This window comes from Silene latifolia, chromosome 6 (genome assembly GCF_048544455.1).
Source record: "Silene latifolia isolate original U9 population chromosome 6, ASM4854445v1, whole genome shotgun sequence".
Taxonomy (NCBI): domain Eukaryota; kingdom Viridiplantae; phylum Streptophyta; class Magnoliopsida; order Caryophyllales; family Caryophyllaceae; genus Silene; species Silene latifolia.
This window is the reverse complement of record NC_133531.1, coordinates 78406641-78422715: the sequence shown is the minus strand read 5'-3', so window position 1 is coordinate 78422715 and position 16075 is coordinate 78406641. Positions and strand designations below refer to the sequence as shown.

General features: G+C 38.0%; 1 non-coding gene across 1 annotated transcript; it reads left to right on the top strand.

The window, feature by feature from the left end:
• Positions 1–998: 998 nt before the first annotated feature.
• Positions 999–1105, top strand: LOC141589531 (small nucleolar RNA R71). The gene has a single exon (XR_012520464.1). It is a non-coding gene; the product is annotated as a small nucleolar RNA R71 (small nucleolar RNA).
• The last annotated feature ends 14970 nt before the right edge of the window (positions 1106–16075 follow it).

Genomic DNA, 16075 nt, shown 5'->3' with positions numbered 1-16075 from the left:
CCTTTTCCTCTTCCACTTTGGAGATTTCTCAACCTCCTCCAATTGCCTCCCACTTCTCAAGAATACCGCATTCATCTCCCTTGGGTTAACCGTGTTACCCGGAAACTTCCCCGGATTTTGAGCCAATTGACTCAATTGTTGTGAAATTTGAGCTACATGGGTTTCCGTTGCTTTTTGGGATGCTCTTATTTCATCATTAACCCGGCTTTGTGAGGCAATGTGGTTGTCAAGCTTTGAGTCGGATTTTTGGTTGGCAATCACCAATTGCTCAAAGGCTTGCTCCTAAGAAGGTTTTTGAGGGGCTTGAAAGTTTTGGTTTTGGGGTTGGAAATTTTGATTTTGAGGTTGGTTGAAATTTTGTCCCTTGAAACCCCCAAATGGTTGTTGGTTTTGAGTGACAAATTGTTTTCCTTGAAAACCGGGTGGAATTTGTCTTTGGAATTGTGGGTTTTGATTGAACCTTTCTTGTTGTGGTGAGGAAGTGGTTGAGTTTTGAATGTTTTGTGAAGCATAAGACAAGAAAGGATGAGTTCTTTTCCCATTGACAAATTGGTTGTTGTTATTGTTGAACCCTTGCCTTGCACTTGTGAATTCCCAAACTCCATTCACTTGCTCATAGCACTCCTCTTGGATGGGTGAAATAAAGGGACACCCAATTAGAGTATTCTCTTGTTCTCCCACACAATTCACAAGACAAGACTTGCCTCATGTCGGAGCTTGAAGGTTTGGAATTTAACAAAGCCACTTGTTGGGTAAGTTCATCTAGCATTCCCTTAATCTCCACATTCAACACCGCACTAGGATCCTTGTTCTTGCTCTTTCTCACTTGCCTATCACTTCCCCATTCTATAGTCCGTGATGCCATCTCCTCAATTAGCTCCTTTGCCGCTTTATGCCCCAAAATGTCTAAGGCACCTTTTCCTGACCCCGCATCTAATGAAAGCCGAAGGTCTAGGGTTAACCCCATGTAAAAATTGTTCACTAGCTTGGCCTCGAATATGCCATGGTGGGGACATAACCGTTGGAGTCTCTTATACCTCTCCTATGCCTCATATAAGGTCTCATCCTCTTCTTGAGTAAAGCTTTGTAGTTCACTCTTAAATTTTGCCGTTCTTGAGGGGGGGGGGGGGGGAGTACTTGTTCAAAAATGCTGAAGCTAACTCATCCCATGTCTTGAAAGAATCCACATCACAATTCTTTAACCAATCCTTGGCCGAACCCCTAAGTGAACGGGGGAACAATCTAAGGCGCACCGCATCATCGGAGACTCCATTCATCTTGTATATGTCGCAATTCTCAAGGAACTCATTGAGATGGTCATTAGGTTTTCCAAGGGACGTCCTACAAATTGGTTATCTTGGACAAGGTTGAGCAAGGCATTTTTGATCTCAAAGTTATTAGCTTGAATTCTTGGCCTTTGGATGCTTGGATTTACTATGTGCTTAAGAGCCATAGTCTCTCTTATCGGAACCGGATCACCCATGATGTTAGATTCTTCTACTTCTCCAAATGGATTCTCAAACACTTCAAAGGTTTCTTGTTGATCACTTTCTTCTAGCGATGGTGTGTCTAGTAAACCTCTTCTTCTTAGAGAATTTCGTCTTCTTGCCGTAGCCTCAATTTCAAGATCAATAGGATATGTTGGTTGACCTCTTCTTTGCCGCCTACTAATGAAAAAGACCTAAACACTTGAAAAAAAGGATTAATAACAAAGGGACTTAGTCTAAACTAGAACAAAAATTATTAATATATAGCCGTACTCCCCGGCAACGACGCATAAAACTTGATGGTTTAAGCTTAACCTCGCAAGTGAACGTGTGTAGTTGCACTACTTGAGGGTCGAATCACAAGGAGTATGGGAGATTACCAATTGTTATTATTCTTGAGTTTAGCTAAGTCGAGGAAAATAGGTTTGATTGATAAATAGGCTAAGTGAGCTACACTAAATGACATGCAAATGAAACTAATTAAGCAACAACTAAATTAAAAGAAGAAGCTAATTTGAATAAGGATTTACTCAAGGTATAAAAGACCTAGGGGACGATTAAGCTACACACATTCATAATTATCATGCTAATTCCGGCAATTAGTCATCTTGGGGATATAAAGCGGGGGAAAACGTCTCTAATTCGCCTATTGACTCCTTCCCGGGCTCACGATAGGACACTAGACCTACCGACTCAACTCCCTCCCGGGCTCATGACTCGTATTCCTTAAGTCTATACTTAGACACAAAAGAGAACGCGCTATTCCCTAAGTACTTGAATAAAGATTAAGGACTTTATGCTCACAATTTATTCCCGGTTTCCCCGACTCTTTTCCCAAAGATGAAGGTTATCCCGGTTCCCAAAGGCACCCTCTTTAGGCTCTCCCTCCCAGGTTCAACCCAAATAGGCTAAGGATGTAAATGGGTGGTCAACCTAGGACCTAACAGATTTCCATTGGTGGACAAGGATCATCAATCAACCAAAGTCCCAAATTACAACATTAACAAGATAATTCCTATGGTAAACCCCACTAATTTTCCCTTAATGACTAATTTAAATGGAATCAATCGTGTTAATCACTCATGTAAGTGTCCAATCGCACCCTAGCAAGGGACTACTCACTAATTATGGTTGTTAAGACAAAATAATTAATAAAGATAGGTTCTTGAACCGGGTTCTACAATTAATCATGCAATAATTCAACAAACCTATTAGGAAAGACTAATTAGGCTAAGATGAGAAAGGATTGAGGCAAAAAGACACAAACTTTAACACAATACCCCAAAGACTCAATCTTTGGAAGAGAGCAACAATGGTGAACAAGGAAAAGATGAACAAGAGCGAGAAAAATAACAATCAAACAACAAAAGAGAAGAATTCTAGTATAAACAATTAAACAAAACTTAAGAGAAAGCAAATGTAGAACAAATAAAATTAAGGGAGGAAATTATACCAATTCAATAGCAAGAAGGAAACTTGAATTGAAAATAAGGATGGAGAAATCTTCAACCTTGTTACAACCCAATTACTAGAACAAATAATATACTAATTATTGAAGGAATTGGTCTAATTAAGGAAAGATTAGCAAAGTAATTAGCAAGCTTTCAAATTATTGAGAATGGAATTAATGTAGATCTAGGGTTATGTCTAAACACAATTTAGAGAGGGTATTTATAGTATCCTCATACATAGGTTATAAAAGGGGAATTAAAAGAAAACACAGGTAGCAGCGACAGCCAGCCGGCCGGCCGCCCGCCGGCCACCCTTCCGGCGCCGAGACATTTGAATTTTGGAGCTTTAATTCCTTAAGGCGACCCTTCACCGGTTGAACGGCCGCCGGCTGGCCGGCTCAGGGGCATCTTCGTCTCTTCTCCTCCCTTCTTCCTTGCTAACTTCCTTATGTCTCTTGTTCCTTGCTAGATTCCCCTTGGTTAGCTCGTTTACCTACAATCAAATGTAGGATACAGTAATAGCGGGAATGGAAAGCAAAATGCAAGAAAAAGACCTAAGATCATGCCTAAGTACGTCTAAAAGCTTAGCAAAAAGAAGGGTAAAAGGCGCCATATGTTCAATCATCAGTAACACCAATCGGGCATGTGAAGCCAAAAGGTATAATCTCCTATTCTCTCTATATGATAGAAATTAATTATTCTTGCACTTCTACTTGAGTATTAGATACCAGATGTGGATCTCACCTTTGTAATGATTTACAGGGGTTGAAGGACGTGCGATCACTAGCCAAGGTTGACGTGGACCTACGCATGGGGAATGGAGCTATAGTAGGGGCCGTTTCCGGGAGGACATACGTACTCAACTTTGATAGTGGTTTAGAGTTTTTAAATAATTGTTATTTTGTACCAACTTTAACCAAGAACATTATCTCCATCTCCGTGTTAAACGCGGAAGGTTTTTCTTTTGTGATCAAGGACAATAACTGTCCTTTTGCATTTAATGATATAGTTTATGGTAAAGCCGTTTCTATTGGAGGTATTTATGTTTTTAATAATGTTAATAATGTTTATCATGTAGAGAATAAGAAACTCAAAGCATGTGAATCTAATCTATCCCACCTCTCACATTGTCGTTTAGATCATATAAACGAAAGACGCATAAAGAGACTTGTTTCATCAATAATTCTCAAACCATTTAATTATGAATCTTATGGGGTATGCGAGTCTTGTGTTTTAGGCAAGATGACTCGTGCTCCTTTTACGGCAAAGGAACACGAGCTAGTTAGGTTTTGGCTCTCTTACATACCGATGTATGCGGTCCATTGACCATCACCGCTAGAGGAGGTTATCACTACTTCATCACTTTTACTGATGATTTAAGTAGATATGGGTACATATACTTAATGAAGCACAAAAGTGAAGCCTTTGAGAAGTTGAAAGATTTTCAACATGAAGTAGAGAACAAATCAGATAAGAAGATTAAAGCCCTACAATCCGATCGTGGTGGTGAATACTTAAACAAAGAATTTGATTCACGCCTGAAAGATTGTGGTATTGTGTCACAATGGACTCTTTTTGGCACACTACCATTAAATGGTGTGGCCGAAAGGAGAAACTGCACTTTATTAGATATGGTTCGGTCTATGATGAGTCTAACTGAGCTTTCTGATTCATTTTGGGGTTTCGCCATTTTGTCTGCAACATTCTTACTAAATCGAACCCCAACTAAAGCGGCCAATAAGACTTCATATGAGATATGGACAGGGAAGGTCCCTTGTTTTTCGTTTATGAGAATTTGGGGTTGCGACAACAAACTTGCACCCAGATTCGACAAATGTCTTTTTGTAGGATATCCGAAGGAAACACGTGGTTATTACTTCTACAATAGTCACGAGAACAAAGTGTTTTGATCTGTCTTCTTAGAAAAAGAATCTATTTCTAATAGACAGAGTGGGAGAAAAATTAAATTTGATGAAGTTCAAGAGCCACAAACCGAGAATGAAGTGGAGGAAAACGTTCCCTTCTCTTTTGAAATGGTGATTGTTCCTAGGAGGTCAGGTAGAATTAGTCATCAACCTGACCGTTACTTCGGTAATATAGAAGAAAATAGTGATTTGTTACTTTTAGAAAGTGACGAACCCACTACCTACAAGTCGGACATTTCTAGTCCCGAATCTGTCCGTTGGTTTGAGGCCATGCCATCCGAAATGGATTCCATGTACGAGAACCAAGTATGGGACTTGGTGGATTTACCTGAGGGAGTGCAACCCCTTCAGTGTAAATGGATCTTCAAGAAAGTGACGAACTCACTTCCGTTAAGGAGTGGTTGGGGTCATTTCTAGATGAATGACTTGGGAGAGGCAAAATGCATCTTGGGTACGGATCTATTGGGATAGATCAACGAGAATACTAGCAATAAGTCAAGAAGCTTATATTGATAAGATTCTTGATCGGTTCAATATGAAAGACTCTAAGAGAGGCCTTCTTCCTATGGGTTCTGGAATCACTTTGAGTAAGTCACAGTGTCTCACCAAGTCTGAGGAGATTGAACGTATGAAATTGATCCCTTATGCTTCCGTTGCTGGATCAATCATGTATGCTATGATGTGCACTCGTCCCGACGTCGCGTATGCTTTGAGTATGACGAGTCGTTTCCAAACCACCCCACATGAGAGTCACTGGATAGCCGTAAAAAACATTCTTAAGTACTTGCAAAGGACTAAGGATTAGTTCTTAGTGTTTGGAGGAGAAACTGAATTGCGTGTAAGGGGTTACACGGACTCCAGTTTCCAAACCGATAGGAATAATTTGAAATCCCAATCTGGCTATGTCTTTATATTCAATGGAGGAGATGTTTGCTGGGTGAGCTTCAAGCAAGGTGTTACTGCGGATTCTACAGCAGAAGTAGAGTACCTGGCAGCGTCAGAAGCTGCAAAAGAAGCTGTTTGGATTCGGCAATTCATGGAAGGACTAGGAGTAGTCCATACCGCCGAAGATCCTATCACTATGTATTGTGGTAATAGTGGGGCTATTGATAGGACAAAGGTTGGTCGTCACACATCCAATCAAACACATTTATAATACTCAACAAACTACTAGTTAGCGGTAAGTCGAGGTCGATCCATGGGACGGTGTGCTTTGGGTTCTAAGTCTATCTATCTCAATTTATGCTAGTGTCACAATTTGTTTGGGTTTGTAGTTGTGTCTAGACTAATGCAAATAATATAGTAAAACAAAAAATAAAAGGAAGGATGTAAACAAATGACTAAAAGCACTAGGATGTCATGGGGTCATAAGGGATTCATGGTATTTATCATACAAACATGTTTACAAGGTTGCAAGCAATTAATGTTATGGAGGAACCGAGTTGGTTTATGTCTTACGGTTTATAGGAAAAGTTAGGTCCCGGAGCCGAATCGATTAGATTGTACAAAACCTACAAGTCGACTTACTTTCCTCCTATTCAACTTCTATGCATGTTATAACAAGACTCGAGTTGGTTTATATCTTACAAGTCAAGTTGAGTAGATAAGAGATGGGTAAAAATGCAAGGATTCACAGGCTTAGCATTTCATCAAACATAACATGTGCATAAAGTTGACATCACAACAAGCAAGCAATTTGATTATGAAAACATATTAGATTAAGCATGAATCAATCCCATGTTGGTTTCCCCTAATTACCCATTAATCCTAGCTAAAGAAACTACTCACTCATTATCATGGGAAATATGTCATTAATGGTGTCAATCATCACAACAAGTATAAACATGATAATAGAATGAAGAAATAAACAATAAAGATTAAAGAGTAAAGGAATTATACCAAACTTGAGATGATCCAAATAATAAAGCAAAGAGTAATAGAAGAAACTTGATTGATTGATGGAAGGTTATCAATCCTCCAATAATAACCCAATAATCTTCAATTACCCAAAAGTAACAAACTTGAATAATAAACTTGAACAATAATTAAGAGAGATTAATGTGTAATTTGTGGAAAGATTAAAGAGTAATCTATTCTAATCTACTCCTAATCTAATCTAAGAGAAGGATTTTCTAGCTAAGAGATCCCCCAATAAAACTTGATAATTTGATTATTACAAATTGGGTATTTATAGTGGAAATTAGGTGGATGCATTAGGGTTAACTAAGGGCTAAACTAGTAATTGCACTTTTTAGATTGAGCAGGGAGGAGCCGGTATTTCATGAAGGAAGGGCTTCTTTCTTTGAAGCTTGAAGAAGATGAAAATGTGCTGGGCTGGAATCCGAGCGGATTGATGTGAAGACGGTCGGATTGGTGAAGAGGAAAACGGGCGGATTGGGGTGAAGACGCACGGGTTCCGTGCATTGTGGACAGCCGGATTCCAGAGAATCCGCACGGGTTGGACTTCAGTTTTCGTTTTCTCTTCTATTCTTCCCTTTCCTTCAATTCCATTTTATTCTTGTAGGCTTTATCTTTAGTTCTTGCTTCCTCCTCATACAAATCCATCAAATATCGTCAAATAGCTTCCGAATATGCACGAAAGGCGGGAATTTCCGCCTTATTATCTCCTTTTCTACAAAACATATGAAATGCGATAGAAAAGCAAATAGGAAGGTTTTGACGGATAAAATGGCCATAGAATGTTATAATAGTATGCAAAATAGGCTCAATTAGGGGACTAAATGTGCGCAAATGATGTTCACATCAAATATCCCCAAAGCGAACCTTTACTCGTCCCGAGTAAAGAGGTGACAAAAACTAGACCTTTATTTAAACTATCCTAATAATATAGCCGATGTGAGACAATTAGCGGGTCTCATTCCGCCCCTTCAACTCACAACAAGGCAACCATGAGGTAGGATGCCTTCTTGCAAGGCAAGGTGGGTCTTGCCAAAATGGCGACACATCCAACCAATAAAGCACACAAAATCAAGTAATGGATGCATCTACAAAAGAATAGCCACTTCCTCATCAAGTGGCGGAGATTATCTACAAGGGAAGCAATTCAAGGGTACACACTCCTTCATAGATGCAATTTCTTCAAACTACTAAGCCTAGAAGGATACCAATAAATCACCTCCAAATTGTGTCAAGCTAGGGTACCTTTGTCCTCAATCGTTAAATGCTTTTGTCAAGAATAGACTCCCTATGGTGTTAGAAACACTGGAGGATCGCGGAATTCCCCTTCTTGCCTAGACAAGAAGAAGGGTCGTCCCCTCTCTACCATGCACAAAAATGGATACGATGGATAAAGGGATCAATAGATATTTGAGTTTCACTTTGGGAGTTTGCTTTTGTTTTTGTTTTCCCCCCAATTTCTTGTGGCATATAACATTTAAGAACACTTTCTTGCCATTTCTTTTTGATTTTTGGCATTTCAACTCTTGACAACTTTTCAAATTTTTGCATTTCTTTTTGAACATTTTCAAAGTCACCCCATATGTAGTGAGGGTGCCTTATATTTGAAGCTTTAGGAGTTCTATTTTTGCTCCTCTTTTCATTTGATGCATTTTTGCAAATTTTCTTTCACTTTTCATTTCATTGAACTCAAATTGATTTCTTTTTGTGCCCATTCCCTTTGATGACAAAAATGTGGTAGAACATGGATGATGGTTGCATGCATGGTTTCAAGGGTCACCTTGGAATAAACGGTAGCCAAGGAGTTATCACACCACAAGGTACTCTTGACTAGGCCTTAAACCATGGGTCAAAGGATACTAGCATGACACATCCTAGGGTGTTTTACAAGTATTCTAACAAGCAAAGTCTTAAGAAGAAAAAGCATCTACTAGGGCCTATATACACTTGTCAAGCTTCTCAAATAGACGGTTTCTCAAAAAATTTATAACCATGCAAACTATATGCCATGATGCAACTAACATATAAACATCCTAATGCAAATGATTCTACCGACTAATATGACATATACACTAAATGCAAGTCCTAAGTTCACATTGTTATACCGCATCAATCAAAAGCCACATAGTCATTAACATAAAGAGGAAAAAGGAGAATGGAAATATCATACCATGCGGTCTTCAATATCCTCATGTCTCGGATGTGGCGTAGTCGATCGATGTGAACAAAGATAGAACAAACACAATATATACAACAATATATACATGACTACACTACAAAGGAAATGAACTTGTTTTTGGATTTTTCAAATTTTTCAATTTTTATGGTTTTTGTTTTTATGAAATTAAAAGACATATTTTTGTGATTTTTCGAAATTGTTCAATTTTTATGCATTTTTGGAATATAAATTCCCATCCCCCACTTTGTTTTGGACATTGTCCTCAATGTACATGTAGGAGTAGGAATGAAAAAGAAAGTACATGTTTTTGGATTTTTGAATTTATGGGAATTGAAGTACAAATACAATGATATGATATGAATGAATGCATGCTCTAACTAAATGCAATTCTATATGACATATATAACAAATGAATGCAATCTAAACTACACTATATGATGCATGTTTTCTAGTAAACTATGGTCACCTATGATCAAACCTCCCCAAACCGATTTAAACACTATTTCTAGTGTAGAAATGAATAGGTTTGGCCATTAGTAACTATGCATGAATTCTAATCTATATGCAACTATCTACATGAATTATGTGAGATATATTACAATGCAACTATACTATATGAACTAACTAATGTAAATGCAATATGAAATATAATACAAATGCAAGCTAAATGTATATGTATATAATTAAATGCAAGTGTAAATGTAATGCAAAGTCAAGGAAAAAGGTATCTTACAAATGGTAGTTTGAGGTAGGACTCCCCCAAACTCATTCAATTTATAGAAATTCTTGTCCATAGAGCTCAAGGCTCTTAAAAGAAGATCAAAAGCTTGTGAACAAGCTCCAAATAAGCATAAGTATGGTTTGCTTAACTTCAAGACGAAGCTTGGCCAAAGGAATTTGTCATTCATTGTTGTTTTCTTCCTCTTCTTGGCACTTGGATATTCACGATGCTTCAAACCAATTAGCCCATGATTCCTTTCATCACTAGGTATGAAGTATGGTTTATTTTCGTCCGGAGACTTCCACTTACCACCTTCTCTTTCACTTTCGGTGATGATGATAGCATTTGAGTTTATCAATCCTTCATGAGTAAAAGGAGAATCCTTATGACCTTGATGACCGAGTTCCTTGGAAGTGGACATTGTGGGTGCCAAATTTCCACAAGTAGCTTCACGTGCAAGTTTCTCTTTGAGCTTTGCCACCAAGTAGCTTTTGTATGATGCCTTAACCTTTTGAAGAAGGTCCACCATATCCTCTCCAACAATCATTGGCTCCATGGTAGGGACCAAGTAGTCTTCATGGGAAATGGGAAAAAGGAATTCATCTTCTTCATGGAAGCATACCTCAAACTTCTCAAGGATGGGCTCCTCAAGTAAGGCAATTTTACAACTCCATTCCTCTTCTTCATTGCAAGACACATATCCCGCATAAGCTTCATCCATAGGCACGTCATCATCGCTATCTCCATAAGAATCATAAATAGGGGCTTCACTCCTCTTCATTAAATCTTTCTCCAACACCTTAAAGTCCACATCAAAAGTCACACCCTCATACTCACAAAGGCTAAGAGTACTTGGCTTACTCAACCTCATGTCTTCATCATCAAATACCACACTTTTATACACACAAGAGCTCAAGGAGATTGGCTCTTCCCACTTCTCATCAAAGGTAACTCCTTCAAATTCGCATTCATGATCAATTTTTGAGGAATGGTGAGGAGTAGTTAGTTGGGTTTCTTTTATTTGGGCAATTTGAATTTCCAACTCCTCACCTTGGGTAACAATACCTTGAAGAACAATGTCCCTTCTTTGGCTCTCTTCTAGCATTTGTTTGAAGAAGTTTTGTTGATCTCCCATCATTTGGAGAATCACATTTTGAATGGGTTCATCTTCTTGTTGTGGGTGGGTGTGAAAATGGTTGTATTGTGGCATTTGGAATTCATTTTGAAGTGGGTATTGGGTGGGTGGTTGTTGTTGATATTGGATGTGGTAATTTTGGTGGGCAAAGTTGGGGTATTGGTTAGGATTTTCATTGTACAAATAATAAGGTAGGTTTGTGTTGACTTGCTCCTCAAACTCCCCATACCCATAGTCATACTCAAAAGATCCACCACATACTCCATATGTCAAGTCTTGAGCCATCATAGCTAAGACAAGGAAACAACTACAAGCATGGAAACTACACAAAAATGGTAAGAACAATCCTTGAGGAACAAGTTCCTCAAGGTGAAAGCAAATCAAAATAGACAAACGAGTAAGAAATTAATCACATAGCACCGTCCCCGACAACGGCGCCATTTTGATAGTGCAGAAGTTGGTGTCACACATCCAATCAAACACATTTATAATACTCAACAAACTACTAGTTAGCGGTAAGTCGAGGTCGATCCATGGGACGGTGTGCTTTGGGTTCTAAGTCTATCTATCTCAATTTATGCTAGTGTCACAATTTGTTTGGGTTTGTAGTTGTGTCTAGACTAATGCAAATAATATAGTAAAACAAACAATAAAAGGAAGGATGTAAACAAATGACTAAAAGCACTAGGATGTCATGGGGTCATAAGGGATTCATGGTATTGATCATACAAACATGTTTACAAGGTTGCAAGCAATTAATGTTGTGGAGGAACCGAGTTGGTTTATGTCTTACGGTTTATAGGAAGAGTTGGGTCCCGGAGCCGAATCGATTAGATTGTACAAAACCTACAAGTCGACTTACTTTCCTCCTATTCAACTTTTATGCATGGTCTAACAAGACTCGAGTTGGTTTATATCTTACAAGTCAAGTTGAGTAGATAAGAGATGGGTAACAATGCAAGGATTTATAGGCTTAGCATTTCATCAAACATAACATGTGCATAAAGTTGACATCACAACAAGCAAGCAATTTGATTATGAAAACATATTAGATTAAGCATGAATCAATCCCATGTTGGTTTCCCCTAATTACCCATTAATCCTAGCTAAAGAAACTACTCACTCATTATCATGGGAAATATGTCATTAATGGTGTCAATCATCACAACAAGTATAAACATGATAATAGAATGAAGAAATAAACAATAAAGATTAAAGAGTAAAGGAATTATACCAAACTTGAGATGATCCAAATAATAAAGAAAAGAGTAATAGAAGAAACTTGATTGATTGATGGAAGGTTATCAATCCTCCAATAATAACCCAATAATCTTCAATTACCCAAAAGTAACAAACTTGAATAATAAACTTGAACAATAATTAAAGAGAGATTAATGTGTAATTTGTGGAAAGATTAAAGAGTAATCTATTCTAATCTACTCCTAATCTAATCTAAGAGAAGGATTTTCTAGCTAAGAGATCCCCCAATAAAACTTGATAATTTGATTATTACAAATGGGGTATTTATAGTGGAAATTAGGTGGATGCATTAGGGTTAACTAAGGGCTAAACTAGTAATTGCACTTTTTAGATTGAGCAGGGAGGAGCCGGTATTTCTTGAAGGAAGGGCTTCTTTCTTTGAAGCTTGAAGAAGACAAAAATGTGCTGGGCTGGAATCCGAGCGGATTGATGTGAAGACGGGCGGATTGGTGAAGAGGAAAACGGGCGGATTGGGGTGAAGACGCACGGGTTCCGTGCATTGTGGACGGACGGATTCCAGAGAATCCGCACGGGTTGGACTTCAGTTTTCGTTTTTTCTTCTATTCTTCCCTTTCCTTCAATTCCATTTTATTCTTGTAGGCTTGGTCTTTAGTTCTTGCTTCCTCCTCATACAAATCCATCAAATATCGTCAAATAGCTTCCGAATATGCACGAAAGGCGGGAATTTCCGCCTTATTATCTCCTTTTCTACAAAACATATAAAATGCGATAGAAAAGCAAATAGGAAGGTTTTGATGGATAAAATGGCCATAGAATGTTATAATAGTATGCAAAATAGGCTCAATTAGGGGACTAAATGTGCGCAAATGATGTTCACATCAGCTATTTTTCAAGTTAAAGAGCCCAAGTCTAGTAATAAATCTAGACACGTACAATGGAAATATCATGTAATAAGAGATTATGTGGATAGAAAGGAAATTGACATTTCTAAGTTTGGGACAAACAATAATATTGTTGATCCTTTAACCAAGCCTTTATCGAAGGCCAAGCATGATGGTCATGTCGTCGCAATGGGATTGAGACGAGTGCCAGAATTCCTTTAGATTATGAGATATGTAATAATTAGATATTGTATCAATTCTTCATATATGATAATCGCATTCATTGTTTAAGTTTTATTAATGAACTCTTTTATTTAGTTTAAGTAAATTTTAATACTTTGTTTATCCGAATAGGTTGTGTGACAACACTTAACCCTATTCAAGTGCATAAGATGAACTTTGTATTTTGTCTCCTGTCACTTAATGAGGTGACGTCTTGGAGTGACTAGATTGTAAGTCGATCGATGGCGGGTTCAGCACCATGGGGTCATGGGGATGACTGGTCGTTTACATAGGCAGACTGTGTGACACTCTGCTGGACAGTGACATTTATAGAGTCCTTTATCAATTTTTTTATTGAAGGCTGGTCGTGATGGGGACTCTATATTATTCCTATGAGTCGATTCTTTTAACTAGCGACCATTTATCTGAGTCGATGCAGTTTCCGATTGGCTTTGGTTTTTGTCCTAGATCACGTCGTGAAAAGAGGCCGATTGGCATATTTTGGGTCATGGTGATCTGCATTATACAAAGTAGATGAGTCAACAGGAGTTGTCCACCCATCTTAGGGTATAAACATCTTTGGGCCACTCGAGGAGTAGTTACTGGAAATGCGTGGCCACGCTCGGAAGTAATCTCTGGTAGATTTTTCCGGTCAGTCAGTTACTTTCCTTATCGAGAAAATCACTCATGGTATGTTCAAATGCAAGTGCAACTTGAAAGACACCTTGCATTGAGTGGGAGATGTGAAATGGACACAAGAATTGGTAACGCAAAACTTGTATCGGACAAGTGGGAGATTGTTGGAGTAGGTGTCCTCCACAATAGTGTGTATACATAATAAATATCATGGACGGAATATACTCGGGATATTCTTTGGCAATACTAGTCATCTGATCAACGTAAATCGGTAACATTTGGCCAACTAGGGTTTGACGTTACTATCGTTTGACGGCGGTGTTCAGCTAATCTAATTCGGTCACACCTAAAGGAATGAGCCCCAATATAAAAGCTAATTTGTATGTGTATCATACGATTAATTAGTCCCTTAATAAATTAACTAAGAGTTAGTCGATTGATTTAATTTAGAGAGAACGGTTTAAGAACTTGTGCCAACGGAAGTTATTATTTAATTATGCAATAATTGAATAATAAATTTATTGAGGTAAGTTTTAGTAATTAATTGTTAATTTACTAAAGTTGTACTACTTGACTAATCTGATTAGTGCTAGTACATATTATATATACATGTAAGTTACATGTATGTAAATAAGGAGTGTTATTGACAAAACATAATTGGGAAACACGTTATCATATAAAATGATTAAGTGGGCATTTACATTAATTTGTGTGACAAATTATAAAATCAAAATGGACTTTTAGAAGGTCCATTTGGATCATGTAAATAGTGTAGTAAATGGGTGGGTGTTTAGACACCATCATTACTACTTAAGCATGTTTTGTGTTCTCAATGTGTAATTATGATATTCTTGCACAAAATAGAACAAAAAGTAAAAAGCATGCATGGGAACTCTCCACTCCTTCTCTCTTTGTCTTGGCCGGCCACTTAGGTCATTTTAGATTAATTGTTACTCATTTTACACTAACTAATGCATGTGTAAAAAATAGCTTTTGTCTCTCTAAAAACTCTCTAAAATATTAGAAAATCACTACTAAGAGTTAGTATACTAAATCTAACATTTACATATTATTACTAAAAGGTTAGTGATATTATTAAGGGTAATATTTGTTGTATCTATTTAATACTACCTATGTTATTCGGAGGCTTGTTCTTGGGTACAATTGATTGGAGACCTTATACTTTGGAGGTTTGGTTTTTGGAGGATCATCCTAAGTATAATAAGCTCAAGAACAACAAGGAGGAGTCCTTCTTGTGCCCATTTCCGATCCATAAGCAATATAAGGAAATGCGATTTCCACCTTCTCCTATTCTTTATTATGCATTTATATTTGCATGCATGTTACATAGATCTTTAAATCACTAAATTAATGAATTTGGTAAATCTAATTAGAGGAGTCTAATTAGGGTATATGGACTTTCAGGAATTTGGTTTTATAGCTCGTTTTATTGGTTAATTAGTAGTTATTAGTTTTAGTATAAATGTTATATGAATAATAGTTTTTATTAAGTTTATATTACTGCTTAGCTTTGTCATACTTTTGTAAAAAAAAAAAAAAAAGCCAAGACGGGTCAAGTCAAAGCTAAGCAAGACGGAAGGAGGTCAAAGGATGGGTCAAAGGGGAGGTCAACCACCCCGTTTATCCCTTCATTCCCATGCGCACCATCAACATACTCCATTCCTCACCATGAGCAGCTTGCCAGCCAGCTCCGTCATCATCGATTCACCATCACTGTTCGACCACTATCCAGTTGGAGCCTCACGTCACCTTTGCTCCTCTTGTGCTCATCCTTGTGAACCACGGCAACGACCAGTTCAGACCACCTCACCAATAAAGCATGCCGCTGTTGCACACCCTAGCTACATCAGACCACAATCTTCATCTTCAATCCCGAATTCGGAATCAAAACCCGAGTCCAGTCCACCACCTACATTCCATCATCACCTGATCATTTCACCATTCACCAAAGCTACCATGGCTGCCTACGAGCTAAATTCGTAGCTTGGTCTCAGGGTCGAAACCCGACATGGAAGACAACACCTCAACCTAACGTCAAACCTTCTCCAACCTCCATCAAACCTGCCTCCATTCACGACGCACCAGCTTCTGCGTAATACTCGTAATTTAGTGACATGGTCAGTAGTCAGTCAGTGGTGGAAATGTGTTTTAGAAATACTTTTCGAGCATTTTATATTTTATAAATGATATTTATAATTAGAGAATTATATTGTGAGACGGAAATAAATAATAAAATAATGAATGAGTCGGGATGGTGAGTTGGGTCGAGTATTGTAGGC